The sequence below is a fragment of the Scyliorhinus torazame genome, chromosome 17, assembly GCF_047496885.1.
Source record: "Scyliorhinus torazame isolate Kashiwa2021f chromosome 17, sScyTor2.1, whole genome shotgun sequence".
Lineage (NCBI taxonomy): Eukaryota > Metazoa > Chordata > Chondrichthyes > Carcharhiniformes > Scyliorhinidae > Scyliorhinus > Scyliorhinus torazame.
Genome location: NC_092723.1, coordinates 98,167,649 through 98,191,233, shown reverse-complemented (window position 1 = coordinate 98,191,233; position 23,585 = coordinate 98,167,649). Strand labels below are relative to the sequence as shown.

Below are 23,585 nucleotides of genomic sequence, written 5' to 3'. Positions count from 1 at the left end.
TCGCATAAAACAATAATTCTTATGTAGTCTGTGTTTATTGCCCTGTACATTTTTCATTCACTTATCTCTCTCTTATTGTACACATCCAAAAAAGGTGGTGGGGGGGGTCATTGTGAATCCCCTTTGTGTGTATGCGTCTGCGCACGGAATAAACCACCGTTTACAAAGGGGGAAATCAAAAATCATTCGTTTACAGATGGGAGTGAGATGTGAAATCAGTGCTGTTTAAATTAACCCCCTCCTGTCAGTAACAGTATTTTAATCAGGTTGTGATGACACCAATGAAAAAGATGCTCAAAGCATTTCTGTTGTTATACACATACAAATATTGCTAATGCAAGTACAGACACATGTCCACACACAGATACATGGGCTCACGCCCAAACACAGTCTCTTATTTTAAAATATTCTATGAATTAGGAAATGATACACACTGGTGGTCTATCATCCCTAAATAATGTGGTGTAGCAATGGCTATAGTGAAGGCGTGTTTGAGGTTCATTCTGAGGACAACGAACATTACATCGAGCACGGTTTATTGGCTGCGACCCGCCAGAATCGGTACAGGAAGAACTCTGCCGGTAAATCCCAGGGAGAACTCTGCTGGGATTTCCAATGGCTGTTAGACCTCGCGAGATCTGATGAGACGTCACAATCCGGATCCCGCACACTCTCATAGTTACAAGAGCGTAAAAGCTCACTTAACTATGCTGCCACTGGATTGAACGGCCATCCGGCATCTATTGGCCTCGCTAAGGAGGCCCAGCTGGGAGCCGATCAGCACTGGTCCCCACAAACAGGGACCAGGTGGAACTGCACTCCGGGGGAGAGGGGGAGTCTCCCAGACGACTGGGTGCCCCCTGGTAGTTGCCCCCTGGGCAGGGTGGCACTGCTGATGTTACCCAGGCACTATGGCAGCCCAACCTGACTGCCAGTGGGCCCAGGTTACACTTCCAGGGTGCCAGGCTGGCACTATGGAGGTGCCAAGCTGGCATTTTGCCCTTGCCAGAGATCTGTCCCAGGGTGCCCTGTCCGTATGTGGAGGAGTGCGGGGCAGCTCAAAGATCCCCCAACACGTGATTGTGGGGTCCGGGTATAGAGTCAGGGGGTCGCGAGGTCAGATTGCCATTTTAAAATGGCGCCCCGATCTCTTCCTTCACTTAAGAGCTCCGTTCGTTAAATCGCGCCCATGGTCCTTGAATAAGACCTGGAATATGGTGTCCCATTTGGTCTCACACAAAGAAAGATATATAGGCTTTGGAAAGGATGATTAATCTAATTCAGAAAATGAAGTATATAGGCCAAATAAAAAAAGTGGGGCGTGACACTTTAGGGAAGACTAGACTTCTAGTGAAGGGAATACACATGTTCCTGTTGACAGTTTGTTCTGATTCAATGGGTTCAGAAGAAGGGGGCACAATTTTAATCTATATCAGACCAGGTCTGGTTTTATATCAGGAGCTGGTTCTTTCTCTAGGAAACAGTGAACCTCGATTCACTGAATTCCTTCAAGCGAGAGCGGGACTTTCTTTTGATTGGGGCAGACATCATCTCTCCAAAAGTAAAGTACTGAGAGGAATTCAGGGTCCAAGGGATATCCTGGACTGATTTTGCCTGCCCAGATCAGAGAGGAATTCCCCCATTTTTCCTTTTAAACCTGCCTGAATCTTTGATCTGTTTTTTCTGCCGTCCCAAGGGATCACCTGGTTTTGGTTTGGGCGGGTGCATATTTGAGCAATGGGGTGAATTGGCTGATGTATATTGTAGCCTGGGAAGGAACCAGAAAAGAGTTAGAAGGCAATTGACTACAATCGATAATGCTTCACTAGCTTCAGTAGCAGGTTGTAGGTCTTGCTAGAAAAAGTGACAATTCTGTGAAAGCATTATTAGATAAAAGCAATCTCCTTATGCACTGCTTTTCAGAAGAACTGCAGGCACATTTTCAGGGACCATGTGTCTGTGTAGACAATTACTGTACCTGCTGTGGTGGATCTAGACCAGAACCTCAATTTTGGTTAAAACCCCGTACCAGAACCCAACAATTTGCATTTGGTAAAACTGTAAGGAAATTTGATTTCACCACAGGAGTGATAGCACTGACGACTAGACAGCTTTTATGTTGAAAAAATAACTTTCATTTGAATGCAGAATTAAGCACATTAGCAATAAAGAAATAGTTTTACAGTTAACAGGTACATCATCTTAACTTTCTTCCTGAAACTTGCCTCTACATTCCAATTAAGCAACCCATGTATTTCAAATGGCACTTTGTGTACAAAGTTAACAACCAGGGTTTACTTGGTCCTTGGAGAGAGAAATCTTTTTTTAGGACCAAGTTGTAAACCACCTGCTCAGTTTAGATCCCTGGAAGCAAATCTCTTTTCCAGACAGAGCTGCCCCCTCCCATTAGCTACACCAGCTGCACTCAAAGCACAAAGCATTCTTTTTGTCTCTTGTTACAAGGTGTGTCTTGAATGGTTTAGCCAGGCTCATACAGCTACAACATTACATTAGTTAGATATCTGCAAACATAGAAAAATGGCTTTTAATATTTATTAGCAAAATACTTCCCCTGCAAAAACTGAATTATCTCACTTTCTTTTTTTTTTTAATATAAATTTAGAGTACCCAATTCATTTTTTCCAATTAAGGGGCAATTTAACCTGGCCAATCCACCTAGCTTGCACATTTTTGGGTTGTGGAGGCGAAACCCATGCAAACACGGGGAGAACGTGCAAACTCCACACGGACAGTGACCCAGAGCCGGGACCGAACCTGGGACCTCAGCGCCGTGAGGCCGCAGTGCTAACCCCCTATTATCTCACTTTGAATCATAGCTCCAGCAAACACGGTGGCACAGTGGTTAGCACTGCTGCCTCACAGCGCTAGACATCGGTTCAAATCCAGCCTTGAGGGACTGACTGTATGGAGTTTGCACATTCTCCACGGGTCTGCGTGGGTTCCCTCCGGATGCTCTGGTTGCCTCCCACCGTCCAAAAATGTGCAGATTAGGTAGATTGGCCATGCTAAATTGCCCATTAGTGTCCAACGGTTAGATGGGGTTATGGGGATAGGGTGTGGAAGTGGGCTTGGGTGCTCCTTCAGAGGGTCAGTGCAGGCTCAATGGGCTGAATGGCCTCCTTCTGCACTGTAGGATTCTATGGCATACTGTTTGTAAGCATTTTAACCCGGGTTTCAATAATATTACTGCAAAATTACAAATTATAAAGTGACAATTTCTTAAATTGTGAGTACGCCTTTTTCACTTTCTTTGCTCTTCCTCACCCTCACTGAAACGAGTAGAAGGATCTATTAAGAAAGAATACCCTGCCAAAGGCTATAAAAAGTTCAGAACATTTTACAACCACTGCAAGCTCGCTAAAATAGTCTCATTACCAAAAGCTCAAAATGTAACAAAAGCAGCCACACCTTGTTTTTAGGTGCCAATAGGGCAGTAGTGAGATGAAAACCATCCCCCGAAGACCATTGCTTTTCTGTTCCATTAAAATGTAAACTAAGTATATATTAATCCACCAGGTGCTAGGATATTGGCAAGAAAGGACATGAGAAGAGTATGGTACAAACTGTAATTTTATTCTAACTACTCTACTTCCATTGCTATATATGGAGGAAATCAACAGCTCTGAATACATTCATCAATTTGGGGACAGAGATATGCTAAAAGCCTTAATATTCAATCTCCACTTACCGATTCTTGAGCTTGGTTAATGGCATCCTTTATCTTGGACCCATTATTACACAGATGAATTCCAAAAAATGTAATTTCCTGCCTCCATGACTTAATTGTTGTCCCTTCCCTTGCAGGAAAATCACCTGGGCAACCTGGCCCATCCACCTGCAGTGATCCTGCGCCAAGTCAGGATAAGGCTTCAGTGATGTCGGCGGAGGACACTGAAGATGCATCATAGCTGTCACATGCACCTTCCATCAGCGCAGAGACACACATTGGGGAGCGATCTTAACAGGCAGGATTCTGGATCACTATCTGATGAGTGTCTCACAGCATCAGATCCACTTCAAAATGGAGGCAGGGTCATTCTAGGGATCGGACAGTCAGACACCAGGACTCAGTTGTACCCCAGCCACGTGCCGTGCCTCTGACGTTGTTTACCCCTCAGCTGCTAGACATGCAGCGGCAGAGTCGGGAATACCAGGTGTTAGTGACACTACTGTGATTGCAAGGCCAACTGGAGGGATCCTAAAGCCTTCTGTTGCAGGAAATAGTACCGGCAATGCTGGGCACCCAGGCCAATATTGCAAGGATGGTATCCGCAGTGGGTAGCCTGGGAGCTTGACATCCAAGGTGGAAGGAGTCCATTGCCTGGCTGAGGCCATTGAAACCCTATGGTTCCGGGCATGAGCAGTGGTTATTACAAAGCCATGCTTTACTTACTTAGCAACGCAGGACCCAGGATATCGATGCTACTAAGTTGTAAGTAGGTAAAATTCTGCGTGAAGGTATGGGTTATACCGGGGGATAACTTCAAAATATAATTTGACCTGAATAGCCCCCACCTAAGCCTGCATAGGAGTCAGGGAGTGAGAAACCGTGTTCACCATTTAGAATGTCGGCCCTTTTTGGTATAAGGGGAATTCTAAGAAGTGGTGAGTTTTTAAACTTCAGTCTGCACTGACCCATTCAAAAACACCCGACCTAGGACCACTCCCCTCAACCCCATCAAACCTTTGGACACAAAGGGGCAATTTAGCATGGCCTATCCACCTACCCGGCACATCTTTGGACTTTGGGAGGGTACCAGAGAATCTGGAGAAAACCTAATACAGACAGTAAGAACATGCAAACTCTACACAGACAGCCACCCAAGGCCGGAATTGAACCCAGGTCCCTGGCACTGTGAGGCAGCAGTGCTAATCACTGTGCCGCCACTGCTGCCATCTCATTGTTCATTGCTGTCATCACTCCAAATTGAAATTCACTGCATATTTCATCCTCCGCCATCCTTCCCCCCCCACCCCCCCTCAGAGTCCACCCCACCACTCTCACAGACCCCTAACAAATGAACGTTAAGACGCCCCCAACCCACCCCAGAGCTGTCCCATGCCTTCAATTCCCTTAGACTCCCTGGTGAATAGTGGTGACATGTGCGCACACCTCCAATCTCCCTCTGAGGTCAGGGCACCAAGTTCCAATTTTTAAAAAGGAGTCATAAAATGCGGCAGCATGATGTCACTGCTGATGGGTGAGAATATACATCAGGCCCAGAAGTTGGGTTGTGATGCCTGCTAATCAGGCTCACTCCGAGTCATTAGCCAGGGCTGGAGAGGAGGGTGGGCTGGGAAGATCGCAAACCAAGATTTAGCTGGCACAAGTCCAGTTTTTGTGAGATTTAGCGGCCAGTACAGGATTTGCCCCCATGGCTAACGCAGCAGCTAAATCACAGCCAGAATCTTGTTTTAACTTATATAGGAATTGGAAAAAGATCCATAGCTGGTCGTTTATCATTCAAAATAACCTTTAAACATAACACTTGTGTCTGAATCAAAATGGAAGAAAATGAGCATGAAATTTGACATTTAGCATCTGAAGCAAAATGATTTTGGTTAAGAGCATTATTCAACTGAGGATAATGGGATTTGGCATCACAACACACGCATCAATCACAAAAACTAATTTGTCCAGTTGCTTCAATATATAGGGATGCCCTGAAGTGCTTGAGATGTATTGACACAAATGGGCATTAAGCTAAAGTTGATAAGATGGATACGGTGTGGTTCGGGGGGAGGAGGTAGGTGAAAAGAATCCTGGTTTAAGAGGTGCATTTTAATAAATATTTTGAAAAGGGAGAGCGATGAGAAGAGATGGGAGCTTTGGGAATGGAATTCAAAACCTTGAAGCATAAAAGGCTGAAGGTAGTGTCACCAAAAAGAGTGCGACACAGATTCACTCAGCTCACAGCTCCATTTATTTCACTTTTCTTATCCCTCCCTTCTCTAAGAAACAAAACCAAATGAATACGCCTCAAATGCAAGCTATTTTTTCTTTCCTGATTGAAGTGCACATAATAATAACAATAATAACCTTCTATTGTCACAAGTATGAAGTTACTGTGAAAAGCCCCGAGTCGCCACATTCCAGCGCCTCTTCGGGTAAGTTGGTACGGGAATTGAACCCGCGCTGCTGGCCTTGTTCTGTATCACGAACCAGCTGTCTAGCCCACTGAGCTAAACCAGCCCTCGTCAGGGCCCTGTCAACCCATTCATTCAATGAACGCAATATTTTACAACCACAAATGAAGTTTGAGGCCCTCTGACTTTCTGCAAGAAAATATATACAAGTTTTTAATCCATTTCCAACTATATCAGCACTTTTGCAATGTAGAGGCATATTCATACCTTCTTGATTTTTCAAAGGGATTGGCTTTCTTTCAGTGCAGTAATCCAACACGTTTTCCACATCACTTATAGATTTCACTTCTGTAACACAAAAAGAGTGAACCTTAATGATTTTCAAAGTGAGCACACAAGTTAAGGCAGTCCTATGTTTATATGCAAAATGGGCACAACAAAATTAAAAACAAAAAAATCTGCAAAGGGGACTATAACATCTTTGCAGGGCTGACTAGAGGAATACATGCATGAACTTGATCTTCTACACTCTGAAAACTGTTCATCATCGATTTGGCTGCAGTTTCAAAATAAACATGGGCAAGAGATTTTCAGAACAATTAAATCACTCACTTATTCTTTAAAACAGAAAGCAGACAATCAAACTTTTTAACCAGCTGAAGATGGATTACAGGTCTTCTTCTTCACTAATCACTCGCAAATGAGTATGATTATCCACCTAATGTCCACCTAAGAAACTCAGTGTTACTGGTCGTAGGTCCTTGCATGGCTGGTGAGCCCGATCCTAGGAACGTATCTTTCACTGCACACTTGGCAAGTGTTACTGGAAGGTGGGATTGGTCCTTGGACTCCAGGTCATGGGTATTCCTTTCTCAGGCTCCTTTTCAGAGTCTCCTCTTGCCATCAGGTGTCCTCAAAGAATAGTGTCCCCTCGATCAGGAGGTTCCAAGAGAGTCTCTTCTGAGCAACAGTCTCCCAGACGTTGATGCCGATGTTGCATTTCTTGAGGCATGCCTTCAGGATGTCTTTGAAGCACTTCCGTTGTCCTCCTCTTGTTCAGAAGCCTTCCTTGAGATGGGCAAATAAAATTTGTTTTGGAAGTTTGTACTCTGAGATCCTAAGCACTTGGCCGGCCTGGCAGAGTTGGTTTCAGGTGATCATGGCCTCGATGCTGGTGCACTTGGCTCTTTCAAAGATACTGATGTTAATATGCCTGTTCTTCCAGCTGATGTGGAGAATGCATCTCAGACAGCATTGATGGTACCTTTCCAGTGCCTTGAGGTGGCATCCGTACGTAGTCCAAGTTTCTCTGAGGACTCCTCCACAATAGTCCTCAACACCGGGGCCCCGCAAGGCTGCGTACTTAGCCCCCTACTCTACTCCCTGTGCACACACGACTGCGTGCGTGGCAAAATTTGGTTCCAACTCCATCTACAGGTTTGCTGACGATACGACCATAGTGGGCCAGATCTCGAATAACGACGAATCAGAATACAGGCAGGAGATAGAGAACCTAGCGGAGTGGTGTAGCGACAACAATCTCCCCCTCAATGCCAGCAAAACTAAAGAGCTGGTAATTGACTTCAGGAAGCAAAGTACTGTACACACCCCTTCTCAGCATCAATGGGGCCGAGGTGGAGATCGTTAGCAGTTTCAAATTCCTAGGGGTGCACATCTCCAAAAATCTGTCCTGGCCCACCCACGTCGACGCTACCACCAAGAAAGCACAACAGCACCTATACTTCCTCAGGAAACTAAGGAAATTCGGCATGTCCACATTAACCCTTACCAACTTTTACAGATGCACCATAGAAAGCATCCCATCTGGCTGAATCACAGCCTGGTATGGCAACTGCTCGGCCCAGGACCGCAAGAAACTTCAGAGAGTCGTGAACACCGCCCAGTCCATCACACAAACCTGCCTCCCATCTATTGACTCCATCTACACCTCTCGCTGCCTGGGGAAAGCAGGCAGCATACTCAAAGATCCCTCCCACCCAGCTTACTCACTCTTCCAACTTCTTCCATCGGGCAGGAGATACAGAAGTCTGAGAACACGCACGAACAGACTCAAAAACAGCTTCTTCCCCACTGTCACCAGACTCCTAAATGACCCTCTTATGGACTGACCTCATTAACACTACACCCTGTATGCTTCATCCGATGCCAATGCTTATGCAGTTACATTGCATATGTTGTGTTGCCCTAATATGTATTTTCTTTTATTTCCTTTTCATGTATTTAATGATCTGTTGAGCTGCTCGCAGAAAAATACTTTTCACTGTACCTCGATACACGTGACAATAAACAAATCCAATCCAATGGAAGAGTTGGGAGGACGACCATCTTGTACACGAGGATCTTGATGTCAGCACGGATGTCGCAGTTGTCAAAGACTCTTGTCCTTGGATGTCCGAACGAGGGGTTCATGGATTGGATACAATGTCGGACCTCCGCATTAATGTCATACGAACACAGGAATTAGGCGCAGAAGTCGGCAATTCAGCCCTTTGAGCCTGCTCCGCTATTCAGTCAGATCTCTTCTTGGGTCTCAAATTCACCCCCCTGCCTGTTCCACATATCCCTATAACCCGTTCTTTTAAAATCAGAAATATATCTATGTCCTTCGTGAAGCCATTTAATGACTCAGATTCCATCGCACTATGGGGCATCGAGTTCCACTAATTCACCACCCTCTGCAAGAAGTAGTGCCTCCTCATCTCAGTTACAGTATATAATTTTACAGTGCTATTTCTGGTTACGTGTTTTGGGAGTGAACAGAAAACACAACTTACAATTAAATTGTTCAGAATAAAATACTCAAATCAAATTCTGAACATATGAAACATGTTATCAACCCCAGAACATTGTTGTCCAAAAGAAATTGCTGACTAGACGCCGTTTTAGCTACAGAAACACCATTTTGGTAGAAAACACCTCTCATGTAGCACAGGTAAATGTATTTCACATGTGTATTTAAACATCTGGCACCATGCAGTGGGAAACTTTGCCATGATTTTTTTCAGACATAGCACATGTAGATTCCAGGTTTCTCATCAGCAGCAGCTTTGACTTCAGAGGCTTTATTTTAAACATTTACAGAATGTGGGGCTGAGGCAGCATTTATTGTACATCCCTAATTGTCCTCGTGAAGGTGGTGGTGAGCTGCCTTCTTGAACTGCTGCAGTCCATGTGGTGTAGGTACATCCACAATGCTGTTAGGGAAGGAGCTCCATGATTTGGACCCAGCGACAGTGGGTGAAGGAAAAGTGATATATTACAAAGTCAGGATGGTGAGTGACTTGAACAGGAACTTGCAGGTGTTTCTATGTGTCTACTGCCATTGTCCTTCTAGATGGTAGTGATTGTGGGTTTGTGAGGTGCTGTCTTCCCAGCCTCTGACCTGCTCTTGTAGCCACAGTATTTTTTATGGCTAGTCCAGTTCAGTTTCTGGTCAATAGCAACTCTCAGGATGTTGCCAAGAATGTTCACTTGTGCAAGATACTCTCCAGATCGCAGTTGGATGTTGCTGACCTTTGCTCGGATGTGATCTTTTGGAGTTACTCATTGGGCTAGCATTCTTCTGCTGGTCTGAATTAGTTATTGCCATTGGTTAAACAGACATTGATGCCAGATCTCCTCTCCATACAAAGCTGCACAGTTCTTGCTGGGCCTAGAGGAAAAGGGGGGAGAGTGGGACTATACGAGCTGTGTCTGCAGAGAGCAAACATTTACATGATTGGCTGAATAGACCCCCCTCCCCTTGTGCGAGAACCATTCTATGATTTTAATAAGTAATCAATAAGCAGGAAGCAAGGAAGTGAAAGACTTACAATAGTTAAATAATAAATACACAGGGCGGAATTTTCCCCAAATTCCACAGTGTTGGGTTAATCAAGAAAAGCTGTGCAAAACTCACTGCTTCGCAGATGCCTTTTCCCAGCAGATCAAATAGCACAATGTCAAAGTGTTGACGAAGATCACAGTGCGAACGTGGGGAGACGGGACCAAAACACACCAACAAAGCTGGGGTACAGAGGCGGGCACCGTTTTTAAAGGTGCCCTGATAGAGATCCCCGCCACCCCCGGACATGGGGAACAGCCACAACTCTCCCCACTACTGGGAGGTCGGGCTTGCTCCTCCTCCTCTTGCCCCTATGCACACCCCACCCCCATCCAAAAGCCAGGCAAGCATCAGGCGTTGGAGCACCCCTCTCACAGTCTTCAATCATTGCCCCACTCCCAATACAGGCACAAGCCCCTCCCTCCCCCACCCAATCAATCATTGGCACAACCACACACATCACACACCTCCACCCCCCCCCCCCCCCCCCCCAAAATGGGGTTACACATAGGCCAGCCCTGACAATACTAACCTGGCAGTGCCCTGCCATGTCCCTCACCACCCGGGGCTATACTCACCTGTGTCGTTGGCATGGTCATCACGACTGGCTTTAATTTTGTTTCGAAGTCGTGATTCCCTTCACCATGACATCATGCCGAGAGCAACGGCATTCAATCATGTCATGATATTTAAATTCATTTGAATCCATGAAAATGAAGGTTCATGCCCCTTCTGGGTTTAAACCTAATTACGTCACCAGCAGAGTTGGAGAGGGGCGGGAAGGATCTCAAATCGAGATCTCGCCACCACAAATCCTGTTCTGGCCCTCTCAACAGATTCAGTGGCCATAATGGAGATTTGCACCTACGGCAACGAGCCCGGAAAAACGTACCCGCAGGATATTCCACACAAATGCTCAAGATGCCTGTTATACATTTTTATTTACTAATCAATGTCATTCCTCAAATCAGGATTCACAATTAGCCACATGCGATTAGTGGTCAATGGATTGGATAGCACTGGTCTGGAAAGTGATCCTGTGTAAAAGCAAAGGCAAGGACAGCTTGAAGAGTTCAATATTTGTAAACAGATTCCCTTCAGATTAGCACACTAAGGAATCAGTCGCTTTATTTGGGGTTATAGTGTTTAGGAAATTAAGAGCTGTGTGGAGAGATTTGTTGAGGAATTTAATACAATGGGGAGGCCCTTTGAGGGGTTTTAGTGCTGTGGTGCAGGCTTACTGAGGTGGGTTAACATAGAGGTGTGGATTTACTGTTGGTATTAAATTGTTGATGTGGTGGGTTAGTGCAATGGTTTTATTTAACTTAATTTAGTTTGTCGGCGCAGGGACTCTATCAAAGAGGAATTGATGGGCAGGCTCTGGAGGTGGAGGTCTGGCCACTGACAGAAGTAGCCATGATGTGGAGATGCCGGTGTTGGACTGGGGTGAGCACAGTAAGAAATCTTACAACAAACAAACAAGGATGTCCCGAAGCGTGGTACATTGGTGAAACCATGCAGACGCTGCGACAACGGATGAACGGACATTGTGCGACAATCGCCAGGCAGGAATGTTCCCTTCCAGTCGGGGAACACTTCAGCAGTCGAGGGCATTCAGCCTCTGATCTCCGGGTAAACGTTCTCCAAGGCGCCGTTCAGGACATGCGACAACGCAGAATCGCCAAGCAGAAACTCATAGCCAAGTTCCGCACAGTATGCATGAGTACGGCCTCAACCGGGACCTCGGATTTATGTCTCATTACATTCATCCCTCACCATCTGGCCTGGGCTTGCAAAATCCTACCAACTGTCCTGGCTTGAGACAATTCACACCTCTTTAACCTGAGATTACCCCTCTCTCTGGGTCTGTAAAGACTTAATAACCTGCAAATGCTCACATTCAAAGCATCGTCTTGCATCTTTGACTTTGTCTATATAAATGTTTCTGGAGCCTACCTCTTCATTCACCTGAGGAAGGAGCAGTGCTCCGAAAGCTAGTGATTTGACACAAACCTGTTGGACTTTAAACAGGTGTTGTAAGACTTCTTACTGACAAAGGGGCCAGGGAATGGTATACCTGGAGGACAAGGTCACATCTATGTTGTGTGGTAATCTGAACCATGCCACCCCATTCCTTTCAACATCAACAAGGAAAAGGTCAATGGCCAAGAGAATAAACTCTAAAATCGAGCATGGAGCCCCACTGAATGGTTAGTGTTCCCCTCAAGTTAGCACAACTGACTAGGCCCCAGATGCACAGGCTGAGGACAATTTGCCCTGGCATAAAGAATGACCATAATGCCTCAGCAAGTGTACACAAGATGGCACTGGCTGACCGTGATCTATAAATCTGATGTCAACAATGCTGATCCACAAGAAACCAAATTAGCCGGCACAGGCTCTAATTGAGAGGCTAGTTACATTTTCTACTGGAAAGAACACTGAAGACTGCCATGAGGATAGTGTAGAATTCACAATGTGCTGACAATCTTGGGGCATTTAATCACCCTACCGCTATCATCTGATGGAGGCACAGTCAGCATCGTATGTGCCTATGTACCAATGCTGTATGCCAGCAACACAGACAAACAGTATTTCTATGGGCGAAATCCTCCCAAAGATGCACGAGTGTTGGCTCAGGCGAGAAAACGGGTGTGAAGATTGCAGGCTTTGTAGTCAGTTGTTTTCAGCGTACTGAACAACAAGCTGTGCATTTTAAAAGGGGAAGCAAGATTCACACCGTCAGCTGGAGGGCGGGGCCTAAATATACCAACAAGACCAGGAATTCCAAAATTGGGGTACCATTTTTTCCTCTAAACCCCCCCCCCCCCCCTTCACAGGTGTTGGGGCTCTCCCCCCGACCCCCTTCAGCTCTCCCCTCTTCACCTGCACTCCCCTCTTCACCACACACAAGGGGAACCCCCCCCCCTCAATGCAGATCCACAGAGGCCATTGCCAGTGTGTCACAGGGAAGTGTCAGGGCACTGCCTTGCCATGTCCTTCACCACACTTGGGCTATTCGTGCCTCCGGCGTGGAGGCTGGAACAGGTACAGGAGTATCTCATGCCGAAGCATTATGGGCCATCTACTTGCAGACGGAGTGTATGTGGAAGCACAATGCAGTTTCCATGCTAGCAGAACTATTGTGAACATGATTTTTCTTAGTTCAGCTACAAAGTTAGGAACATCACCAAAGCATTTAGCACCGTCAACAGATCAGGATTTTGAGGGAAAATTCTCTCTCCACCAAAGCTCCTCAGTCTTCTCCGCTCCTTCCATGACAACATGCACTGGACTGTGCACCATTATGGGGGCGTTTCTCCGAGCCCCGCGCCGGGCCAGAGAATTGCCGCAACCGCGCCACGACGACGGCGCGGTTTTCCGAGGTGCTGAGAATCGGCGCCATATGCGCCGATGCGTTTGACGCGGCGCGCTGGAATGGGCAGGGCCGCCGATTCTCCGGCCCGGATGGGCCGCGCGGCCGCGCGGATACGACAGAGTCCCTCCAGCGCCTTTCACCCCTGGTCGCTGCCGGCAGGAACTCTGCGAGAAGGGTCGGGGGGCAGCCTGTGGGGGGGGCCTGCGATCGGGACCCACTGATCGGCAAGCCGGCCTCGCCTTCCCTCCCTCCCCCCCCCCCCCCCCCCCACCCCCACCCCCGGGCCTACTTTCCTGCGCAGCCGGCCCCTGCACACTGACACCATGTTGAGTCGGGGCCGGCGCGCTGAAGAAGTCCCCCGCGTGTGCGCAGGTTGGCGTAGCGCCCATTTGGCACCGGGAAGGGGGCTGGAGCGGCATAAACTGCTCCAGCGCCATTCTGGCCCCGTGGGGGACAGAATCGGTCGTCCCCGTGCCCGTTTCGCGCCGTCGTGAAACGCGACGGCGTTCACGACGGCGCAAACACTGTCTCCATTTTGGAGAGTCGCCCCCATATCTCCATATCCAACAACTACAGAGTGTAGAATGGAGTGAAACGGGGCTGCATCCCAGCATGCACTACATTTAACATCTATTTCTTGATGATCCTGACTTTTACCTTCCCGCAGATATGGGGTGAGTGTATTTGCACATAGGATCAGATGGCAAGCACTGCAATCTATCAAGGCAAAGTGAAATCAAAAACACATTGGGCAGAATTCTCCGAGTCTCCGCGCCGAAATTGCGATCAGCGCGGGGACGGAGAATGGGCATTGACGCTGAAAACCAGCGCAACGCCGCTCCCACGATTCTCCAGTCCCCCGGAGAATCGGCATGAATCGCGCACACACGGTCGACATGGCGTGGGTAGGTGGCCATTGAAAGAGGCCCCCCCCGATTCACCGAAGAAAACTGGCATGGTTCTAACCACGTTTTGCCTGTCGGGAATGGTCAGCTGCGGCTGCGGACTCTGTCTGCGGCTGTCCTGGTGGGGCGGCGTGGGAATCCTTCACTGGGGGGAAGGGGGGGGCGGGGGAGGTCCCTCAGGGACGGCCAGGGGGCCACCGATCCATGGGTGCACGCAATACCAGGGGGGCCTATATTTCGGGGCCGCTCCGTGGTGCGAGTCCGCCATGTCGAACGGGGAGGCCGCTGAAGGCTGCCGCCGTGCGCATCCGCGGACTCCCGACCAGAAGTGCACGGCGCCGTATCGGCAGGCAGAGCTGCGTGGAGTAGCCCCCTTCAGGGAGGAGAATCACTCTGAACTTTCTTCTGGAAAGTCCAGAATTAAACACCCGTGTTTTGACGCTGGAGTGGGGACATAGCCCCATTATTGGAGAATCCCGCCCATTGTTTCCTGACTCCATCTCTCACTCTGCCAACCATCTTAAGGTTAAACCAAACAGTTTGCAACCATGGTGTTATATTTGACTCCAAGATCAGCAATCACCAAAACCCCACATATGCACCCCATCACTAAGACCACCGACCTCCTCCTCTACAGAACAATAGAACATTACAGCGCTGTACAGGCCCTTCGGCACCCGATGTTGCGCCGACCTGTGAAACCAATCGACAGCCCATCTACACTATTCCATTATCATCCATATGCTTATTCAATGACCATTTAAATGCCCTTAATGTTGGCAAGTCCACTACTGTTGTAGGCAGGGCATTCCACGCCCCTACTACTCTCTGAGTAAAGAACCTACCTCTCACATCTGTCCTATATCTATCTCCCCTCAATTTAAAGCTATGTCCCCTCGTGCTAGCCATCGCCAACCGAGAAAAAATCTGATCATCTTGTATGCCTCTATTAAGTCACCTCTTAACCTTCTTCTCTCTAACGAAAACAGCTTCAAGTCTCTCAGCCTTTCCTCATACAATCTTCCCTCCATACCAGGCAACATTCTGGTAAATCTCCTCTGCCCCCTTTCCAATGCTTCCACATCCTTCCTATAATGCGGCGACCAGAACTGCACGCAATATTCCAAATGCGGCCGCACCAGAGTTTTGTACAGCTGCAACATGACCTCATGGCTCCGAAACTCCATCCCTCTACCAATAAAAGCTAACACACCGTACGCCTTCTTAACAACCCTGTCAACCTGGGTGGCAACTTTCAGGGATCTATGTACATGGACACCGAGATCTCTCTGCTCATCCACACTACCAAGAATCTTACCATTAGCCCAGTACTCTGTATTCCTGTTACTCCTTCCAAAATGAATCACCTCACACTTTTCTGCATTAAACTCCATTTGCCACCTCTCAGCCCAGCTCTGCAGCTTATCTATGCCCCTCTGTAACCTGCAAAATCCTTCCGCACTGTCCACAACTCCACCGACTTTAGTGTCATCCGCAAATTTACTCACCCATCCTTCTACGCCCTCCTCCAGGTCATTTATAAAAATAACAAACAGCTGTGGCCCCAAAACAAATCCTGTGGGACACCACAAGTAACTGAACTCCAGGCTGAACATCTCCCATCAACCACCACCCTCTGTATTCTTAATGCAAGCCAATTTCTGATCCAAACCGCTAAATCACCCTCAGTCCCATGCCTCCGTATTTTCCGAAATAGCCAACCGTGGGGAACCTTATCAAACGTTTACTGAAATCCATATCCACCACATCAACTGCTTTACCCTCGTCCACCTGTTTGGTCACCTTCTCAAAGAACTCAATAAGGTTTGTGAGGCACGACCTACCCTTCACAAAACAGTGTTGACTATCCCTAATCAAATTATTCCTTTCTAGATGATTATAAATCCTATCTCTTATAATCCTTTCCAAGACTTTGCCCACAACAGAAGTAAGGCTCACTAGTCTATAATTCCGGGGTTGTCTCTACTCCCCTTCTTGAACAAGGGAACAACATTTGCTATACTCCAGTCTTCTGGCATTATTCCTGTAGACAATGACATAAAGATCAAAGCCAAAGGCTCTGCAATCTCCTCCCTAGCTTCCCAGAGAATCCTGGGATAAATCCCATCTGGCCCAGGGGACTTATCTATTTTCACACTTTCCAGAATTGCTAACACCTCTTCCTTATGCTTTTATTCCTGACATACCTATGGAAAGCTTTAGGGTTTTCCTTGATCCTACCGGCCAAGGACTTCTCATGTCCCCTCCTGGCTCTTCTTAGCTCTCTCTTTAGGTCCTTCCTGGCTAACTTGTAACTCTCAAGCGCCCTAACTGAACCTTCACGTCTCATCTTTACATAAGCCTCCTTCTTCCTCTTGACAAATGATTTAACTACTTTAGTAAACCACGGTTCCCTCGCTCGACCACTTCCCCCCTGCTTGACAGGTACATACTTATCAAGGACATGCAGCAGCTGTTCCTTGAACAAGCTCCACAATTCAATTGTGCCCATCCCCTGCAGTTTCCTTCCCCATCCTATGCATCCGAAGTCTTGCCTAATCGCATCATAATTGCCCCAGCTATAACTCTTGCCCTGTGGTATATATCTATGCCTTTCCATCGCTAAAGTAAACGTAACCGAATTGTGGTCACTATCACCAAAGTGCTCACCTACCTCCAAATCTAACACCTGGCCTGGTTCATTACCCAGTACCAAATCCAATGTGGCCTCGCCTCTTCTTGGCCTATCTACATACTGTGTCAGGAGCCCTCCTGCACACATTGGACAAAAACTGATCCATCTAAAGTACTCGAACTATAGAGTTTCCAGTCAATATTTGGAAAGTTAAAGTCCCCCATAACAACTACCCTGTTACTTTCGCTCTTATCCAGAATCATCTTTGCAATCCTTTCCTCTACATCTCTGGAACTTTTCGGAGGCCTATAGAAAACTCCCAATAGGGCGACCACTCCAAACCTGTTTCTAACCTCAGCCCATACTACCTCAGTAGACGAGTCCTCATCAAATGTCCTTTCTGCCACCGTAATACTGTCCTTGACTAACAATGCCACAACGCCCCCTCTTTTACCACCTTCCCTGAGCTTACTAAAACATCTAAACCCCGGAACCTGCAACAACCAGTCTTGTCCCTGCTCTATCCATGTCTCCGAAATGGCCACAACATCGAAGTTCTAGGTACCAACCCATGCTGCAAGTTCACCCGCCTTATTCCGGATGCTCCTGCCGTTGAAGTAGATACACTTCAAACCACCTTCCTGCCTGCGGTACACTCCTGCGACCGTGAAACCTTACTCTTGACCTCACTAGTCTCAACCTCCTGTACACTGGAGCTACAATTCAGGTTCCCATCCCCCTGCTGAATTAGTTTAAACCCTCGCGAATAGCATTAGCAAATTTCCCCCCCAGGATATTGGTACCCCTCTGGTTCAGGTGTAGACCATCCCGTTTGTAGAGGTCCCACCTACCCCAGAATGAGCCCCAATTATCCAGGTATCTGAATCCCTCCCTCCTGCACCATCCCTGTAGCCATATGTTCAACTGTTCTCTCTCCCTATTCCTCGTCTCGCCAGCACGTGGCACGGGTAACAACCCAGAGATAATAACTCTTTGTTCTAGCTCTAAGATTCCACCCTAGCTCCCTGAATGCCTGCCTTACATCCCCATCCCTTTTCCTAGACATGTCGTTGGTGCCTATGTGGACCACGGCTTGGAGCTGCTCCCCCTCAAGGATCCAGAAAACACATCCGAGACATCACGGACCCTGGCACCTGGGAGGCAACACACCAACAGTGTCTCTCATTCCCACAGAATCTCCTATCTGTCCCCCTAACCATGAAGCCCCAATGACAAATGCTCTACTCCTCTCCCCCTTCCCTTCGGAGCAACAGGGACAGAGACCCAGAGACCTGTACCCCATGGCTTACCTCCTCTGTAACACTGTCCAACTCCAGGGGCAGCACGGTGGCGCAGTGGTTAGCACTGCTGCCTCACAGCGCCGACGATCCGGGTTCGATTCTAGCACCGGGTCACTGTCCGTGTGGAGTTTGCACATTCTCCCCTTGTCTGCATGGGTTTCACCCCCACAACCCAAAGATGTGCAGGGTAGATGGATTGGCCATATGTTTTATTCAAACAGTAAAAAATATTTACATGGCCAAACACTAATTTTGTGCTGGAGAATGTACGGGGAGGGAGGGACTGTAAAACAGTTCACAACACATTTCTACAAAAAACAAGCACTAAACTTTGCGCTGGAGAGACCAGATACCCACGCCTCCGTACCAACAGAAGGGAAAGGAAGGGGATGGTGGGGAGAGAGGGGAAAGGAGGGTGGTGGGGGGTAGGCAGTTGGGGTGTTGGTTGAGGGGTGGCCCAATCGGGCATTGCCTGAACTATTTACGGAGGCAGAAAAATAAAAGAACATTCAATTATGATGTGCCAGATTCTGAGCGTCCCCAGAGGGGATGACGGGCGACACAGTGTCAGGGACGAGTGAGACCCGCACCCCGCTACAGAGCAGCTCGTGCACCCTGCGTTCCCGATACTGGGCGGCTGACAGCCTTTGGACAGTCGCCCTCCGGGCCCGAATCTTCCATCACACTGAGTGCAGCGGGCGACATGGGCTGACCAACCAACCCGGGGGCTGCCTTGATCCCGCCACCGGGATCATCGACAGACGGGATCTGCTCAGGCTCCACCCGGGACCCTGTGCCAGCGGGAGGTAGTGGTGCAGATGCCTGCCCCGCCCCTGCTGCCTGGTCACTGGAAGGCCCCGAAAATAACTCCAGAAACAGGTCTTGGATGGTGGCAGAGGTGCCCGAAGACAGCGGTTGGAACAGAGGGACTTCCAAACCATAACCCGCGAAGAACCTACAAAGCAGGTTGATCCCCTCCCCAGAGAAATTGAACAAGTCCGGGGTGCTAAGTTGTACTGGGTGGAAGGGGCCCTCTAGGGTTTTGTCCGACCCTGAACCACCCTGCTTGGGGGACAGCGGCAGCTTCCTCACTATCCCCCCTTTTCTGACCCTGACTGACTCAATGCCCCTGGCTACTGACTCGGGTGCAAACGTTACGCCTCACCCCACCATCACCCAGCAACACCTCAGTCCAGTGACATTTCGCCATCGGATGCCGGGACAGGCGACACTTCTGCGCAGGCCTCTTCTTTCGGGGACCGGGCGTGACATGTATGGAAAAGAACCTGGATTGGCACCTTTGCAGGGGACAGGGTCACACACCGGGGAGACCTCTGGGCGGGATTCTCCAACCCCCCGCCGGGTCGGAGAATCGCCGGGGGGGGGGGGGTGGCGTGAATCCCGCCACCGCCGGATGCCGGATTCTCCGGCGCCGGGGTTTGGGCTGGGGTGGGAATCGTGCCACGCCAGTCGGCAGCCGCTGACAGCGCCCCCCCGTCAATTCTCTGGCCCGCGATGGGCCGAGTGGCCGCCCGTTTTCAGCCAGTCCCACCGGCGTATATTACACCAGGTATTTGCCGGCGGGACCTGGCTCTGCGGGCGACCTCCGGGGTCCTCAGGAGAGGCACGGAGGGATCTAGCCCCGGGAGGTGTCCCCACGGTGGCCTGGCCCGCGATCGGGGCCCATCGATCCGCGGGCGGGCCTGTGCCGTGGGGGTACTCTATTCCTCCACGTTGGCTGCTGTGGTCCTCCACTATTGCAGATGCAGAGATGAACCCCCCCCTGCGCATGCTCTGGGATGATGCCAGCACATGCGCCAACTCGCGCCAGCCGACGGAGGCCCTTCGGCGCCGGTTGGCCTGGCGCCAAGCCCCTTTTCCGTCGGTCGGCGGGGCTCAAATCACTCCGGCGCCGGCCTAGCCCCTGAAGGTGGGGAGGATTCCGCACCTTCGGGGCGGCCCGACGCCGGAGTGGTTCACGCCACTCCTTCGTGCCGGATTTGCACACCCCGCTGATTCCCGCCCTCTATCTCTGGAGGCCCTTCCAGTCTGACTCCTTATCCCTCATTGCTTCTCTCCAGAATGTGTGGCTGGAACACAGCACCCTCTGGTTCGAGGTCACGCACCTCACTACCGCCAGCCACAGGGGCCTGCGCAGAAGTGTCGACGGGCCCCGCATCCGATGGTGAAATGTCACCGGGCTGAGGTGTTGCTGGGATGAGGCGTAACGGCTTCACCCGAATCAGAAGCCGGGGCATTGGGTCAGTCAGGGTGAGAGGGTCAGAAGGATTCAAACCTGACTGCTGGCGAATCACTCTGTTGGTCTTCCTCTCAGCCTCTTGCGGATCTGCAATCATCCTGATTTTCAAATCCCTCCATGGTCTTTCTCCTCCCTATCTCTGAAATCTTATCCAGGCCTCGGAGATTTCAGTATTGCTCCAATTCTGGTCTCTTGCACAGCCTTAATTTTAATCCATCACACTGTTGCCAACTGTGCCTCCAGTTTAGTTGAACCTTGAATTACCCCCGTCCTTCTCTCAGATGCTACTTAAAACCTACTTTTTTGAAAAAGCTTTCAGCCGTCTGTCTTAGTATCCTTATACAACTCTGTTAAATTTTGTTTGCAATGTTCCTGTTGGATACGAACATACAAATTTGGAGGTGTAGGCCCTCATGGCTGCTCCACAATTCAATAAGACTGAGACCTTAACTCCACTTTCCTTCCCACCCCCATATTGGCTACCTTGTCAATCAACAATCTATCTAATCGGCCTTGAAAATATTCAAAGACCATGCCTCCACTGCTCCCTGGGGTAGGCGAGTTTTCTCCTCAACTCCATTTTAAGTGGGAGCCCCTTTTTAAAAAAAAAAATCTTTTTATTGGCATTTTCAAAATTATATACATTGCTGTTCGTTTTCATTTATTGTACAGTCACAAAGGTTCCTTCTTAGGTTTCTCTATTTACAGACTGTTGCCGTCTGGCTGGCTCAGCCTACAGTCCTCCCTATTCCGCGCACCCCCTCCCCCTCCAGCTCTCTCTCCTTGACCCGCCCCCCCCTCACCTTGCGCCCCCCCCCCCCCTCCTCCTCCCCCTCCTGGGTCCTCCCTCGCTTTCCTCTTTCTATCTCGTCCTGGCTACTGGCTATTTATTTATTTGTGTGTTGGCCACAAACAGGTCTCGAAACAGTCGGGTGAATGGCTCCCATGTTTTGTGGAAGCCCTCTTCCGACCTGGAACCCCTTTTTAAAAAAAAACTGCATCGTCAGCTCTAATCTCTCCCACGGGGGAGGGGAAACGTTGCTTCACTATCCACCCCATCAAATCCCCTCACAATCTTGTATGTTTCAATAAAATCACTTCTCATTTTTCTAAACTCAGGTATAGGCCCAGTCTGTCCAACCTTTGTTCACGGGAAAACCCACTCATCCCAGGAATCAGATGAGTGAACATTCCCGGACCTGCTCCTACTGCAAATATGTCCTTTCTTAAATAAGACCAAAACTGTACACAGTATTCCTGATGTGAGCTCAGCCATTACCTTGTAGAACTGGAGCAAAACATCCCTTATTTATATTCCTTTCCTCTTGCAATGAATAACAGCTGCAGTTTCCTAATCACTTGCCATACCATTAATATATATTGTGATCCCTGCGGTACTCCTCGTTGCCTGCCACTTGAAAAAAGGCCCATTTATTCCTACTCTTTTTTCCTGTCTGCCAAACAGTTTATCTCAATAAACTACCCCTAATCCCATGCACTTTAATTTTACACATTAATCTTAGATGCACTCCTCTGCCTTAAACTGAATGCAAAATTCAATAATGTTTTTATCACTGATACATAGAGGGAACTTTACTGCAGGGTCATTAATGAATTGTGTCTTATTTCACATTACCATATCTAGTAGAGCCTGCTCTCTGGTTGGTGCTAGAATGTGCTGCTCTAAGAAATTGACTCAAAAACCCTATGAACTAAATTTCTAGGCCAGCTGTACCAATCTGATTCATCCAATCTAAATAAATTTGAAACTACCCATGATTATTGCCGCACCTTTCTCACAATCCCCCATTATTTCTTCCTGTCCTACAGTGTGGTTAATGTTAGGAAGTCTATAAACCACTCCCACAAGTGAACTCTTAACTCTACCCAAACTGATTCTGCAACTTGTAAAGTCATCTCTCTCTTTTGTACTAAAGTCATCCTTAATTAACAGAACTACCCCTCCAGCATGTCAAGTATCCTTGAATACTCAGGTTCCAGCCTTTGTCATTTTGCAGCCAGGTCTCTATAATGGGCATCACATCATACATATTACTCCGATTTGAGCTGTCAATTCACCCGTGTGCTGCAAATGCTATGTGCATTTAGATACAGCAGCTTTAATTCTGTCGTATCATTTTTGCAACATCTGGCTTTATCTGCTGGTGCACTCTTCGGTTTGTATACTTTTGTCACTTCCTGCCATGCTCCAAGTATCATTTTTCTTATTGCTACCTTGTCCTCTTCCTCTTGCCTGGTCTTCTCTATTTAATTTATCACATATTCCACACTTAATCGCTTGCACAACTATTTAAAACCCACGCTATCGCCCTAGTTAAGCAACTTGACAGAACACTGATCCTGCCTCAGTTCAAACGTAGACCATCTTAACAGTACAGCTTCCAAATTCCCCAGTACCCCATGAATCGAAAACTACAGGCAGGATTTTCCAGCTCTTCCAAGCCAGTGGGATAATCTGGGTTTCAACAGCGCAGCCAGTAAACCCAAATGGCCATTGATTTAGGTGGGACCAGACGACCCTGCCGACAGCCATTGGTGAGCCCCCTCCACTGCCCGAAACCAGTTGAGGAATGGAAAATCTGGGCCCAATTCTCCCTCAATCTTTGAGGCACACATTCTACATTTAACCCTAACTTTATTTACCCTGTGCCAATTTGCTCATGGTTCGGGTTATAATCCAGGGATTATTATCTTTTGAGGTTCTGTTTATTAATCTAGCCCCTAGCTGTTCCTACGCCCCAAGGTAGCACGCAGCAAGAGGTTTTGCAATGTCATTGGCATCTGTGTGGATCAAACAACTGGATTCTCTCCCTCACATGAAGTTCCTCTCCAGTCCTGAGATGTCCTGAACTTTGGCAGTGTGGGCAGACAGCACAGCCTCCTAGACGCTTGCTATTGACTGCAGAGAATTGGGTCTATTCCCTGATATACTGATCACTACTACCACAACATTCTTATTTACTCCCCCTGCTTGAATGGCATCCTGTACCACGGTGCCATGGTGAGTTTGCTCATCCGGCCTGCAGCCACCACTTTCATTCAGACTGCAAGCACTTTGAATCTGTTGGGGTTAATTCAAAGTCTGTGGCTCCTCCACTTCTACCTGCTGGGTCCTACACCTGCCTCACTCAT

At 48.3% G+C, this 23,585-nt stretch overlaps 1 protein-coding gene across 5 annotated transcripts in view; it reads right to left on the bottom strand.

The window, feature by feature from the left end:
- LOC140394014 (inactive rhomboid protein 1-like) overlaps positions 1–23,585 on the bottom strand; it is a 561,145-nt gene that overhangs the window by 416,754 nt on the left and 120,806 nt on the right. For all 5 annotated transcript variants that reach the window (XM_072480776.1, XM_072480778.1, XM_072480779.1 and 2 more), the window contains exon 2: positions 6,376–6,456. The gene's annotated coding sequence lies outside the window, so the exon portion shown is untranslated. The remainder of the gene's footprint in view (positions 1–6,375; positions 6,457–23,585) is intronic.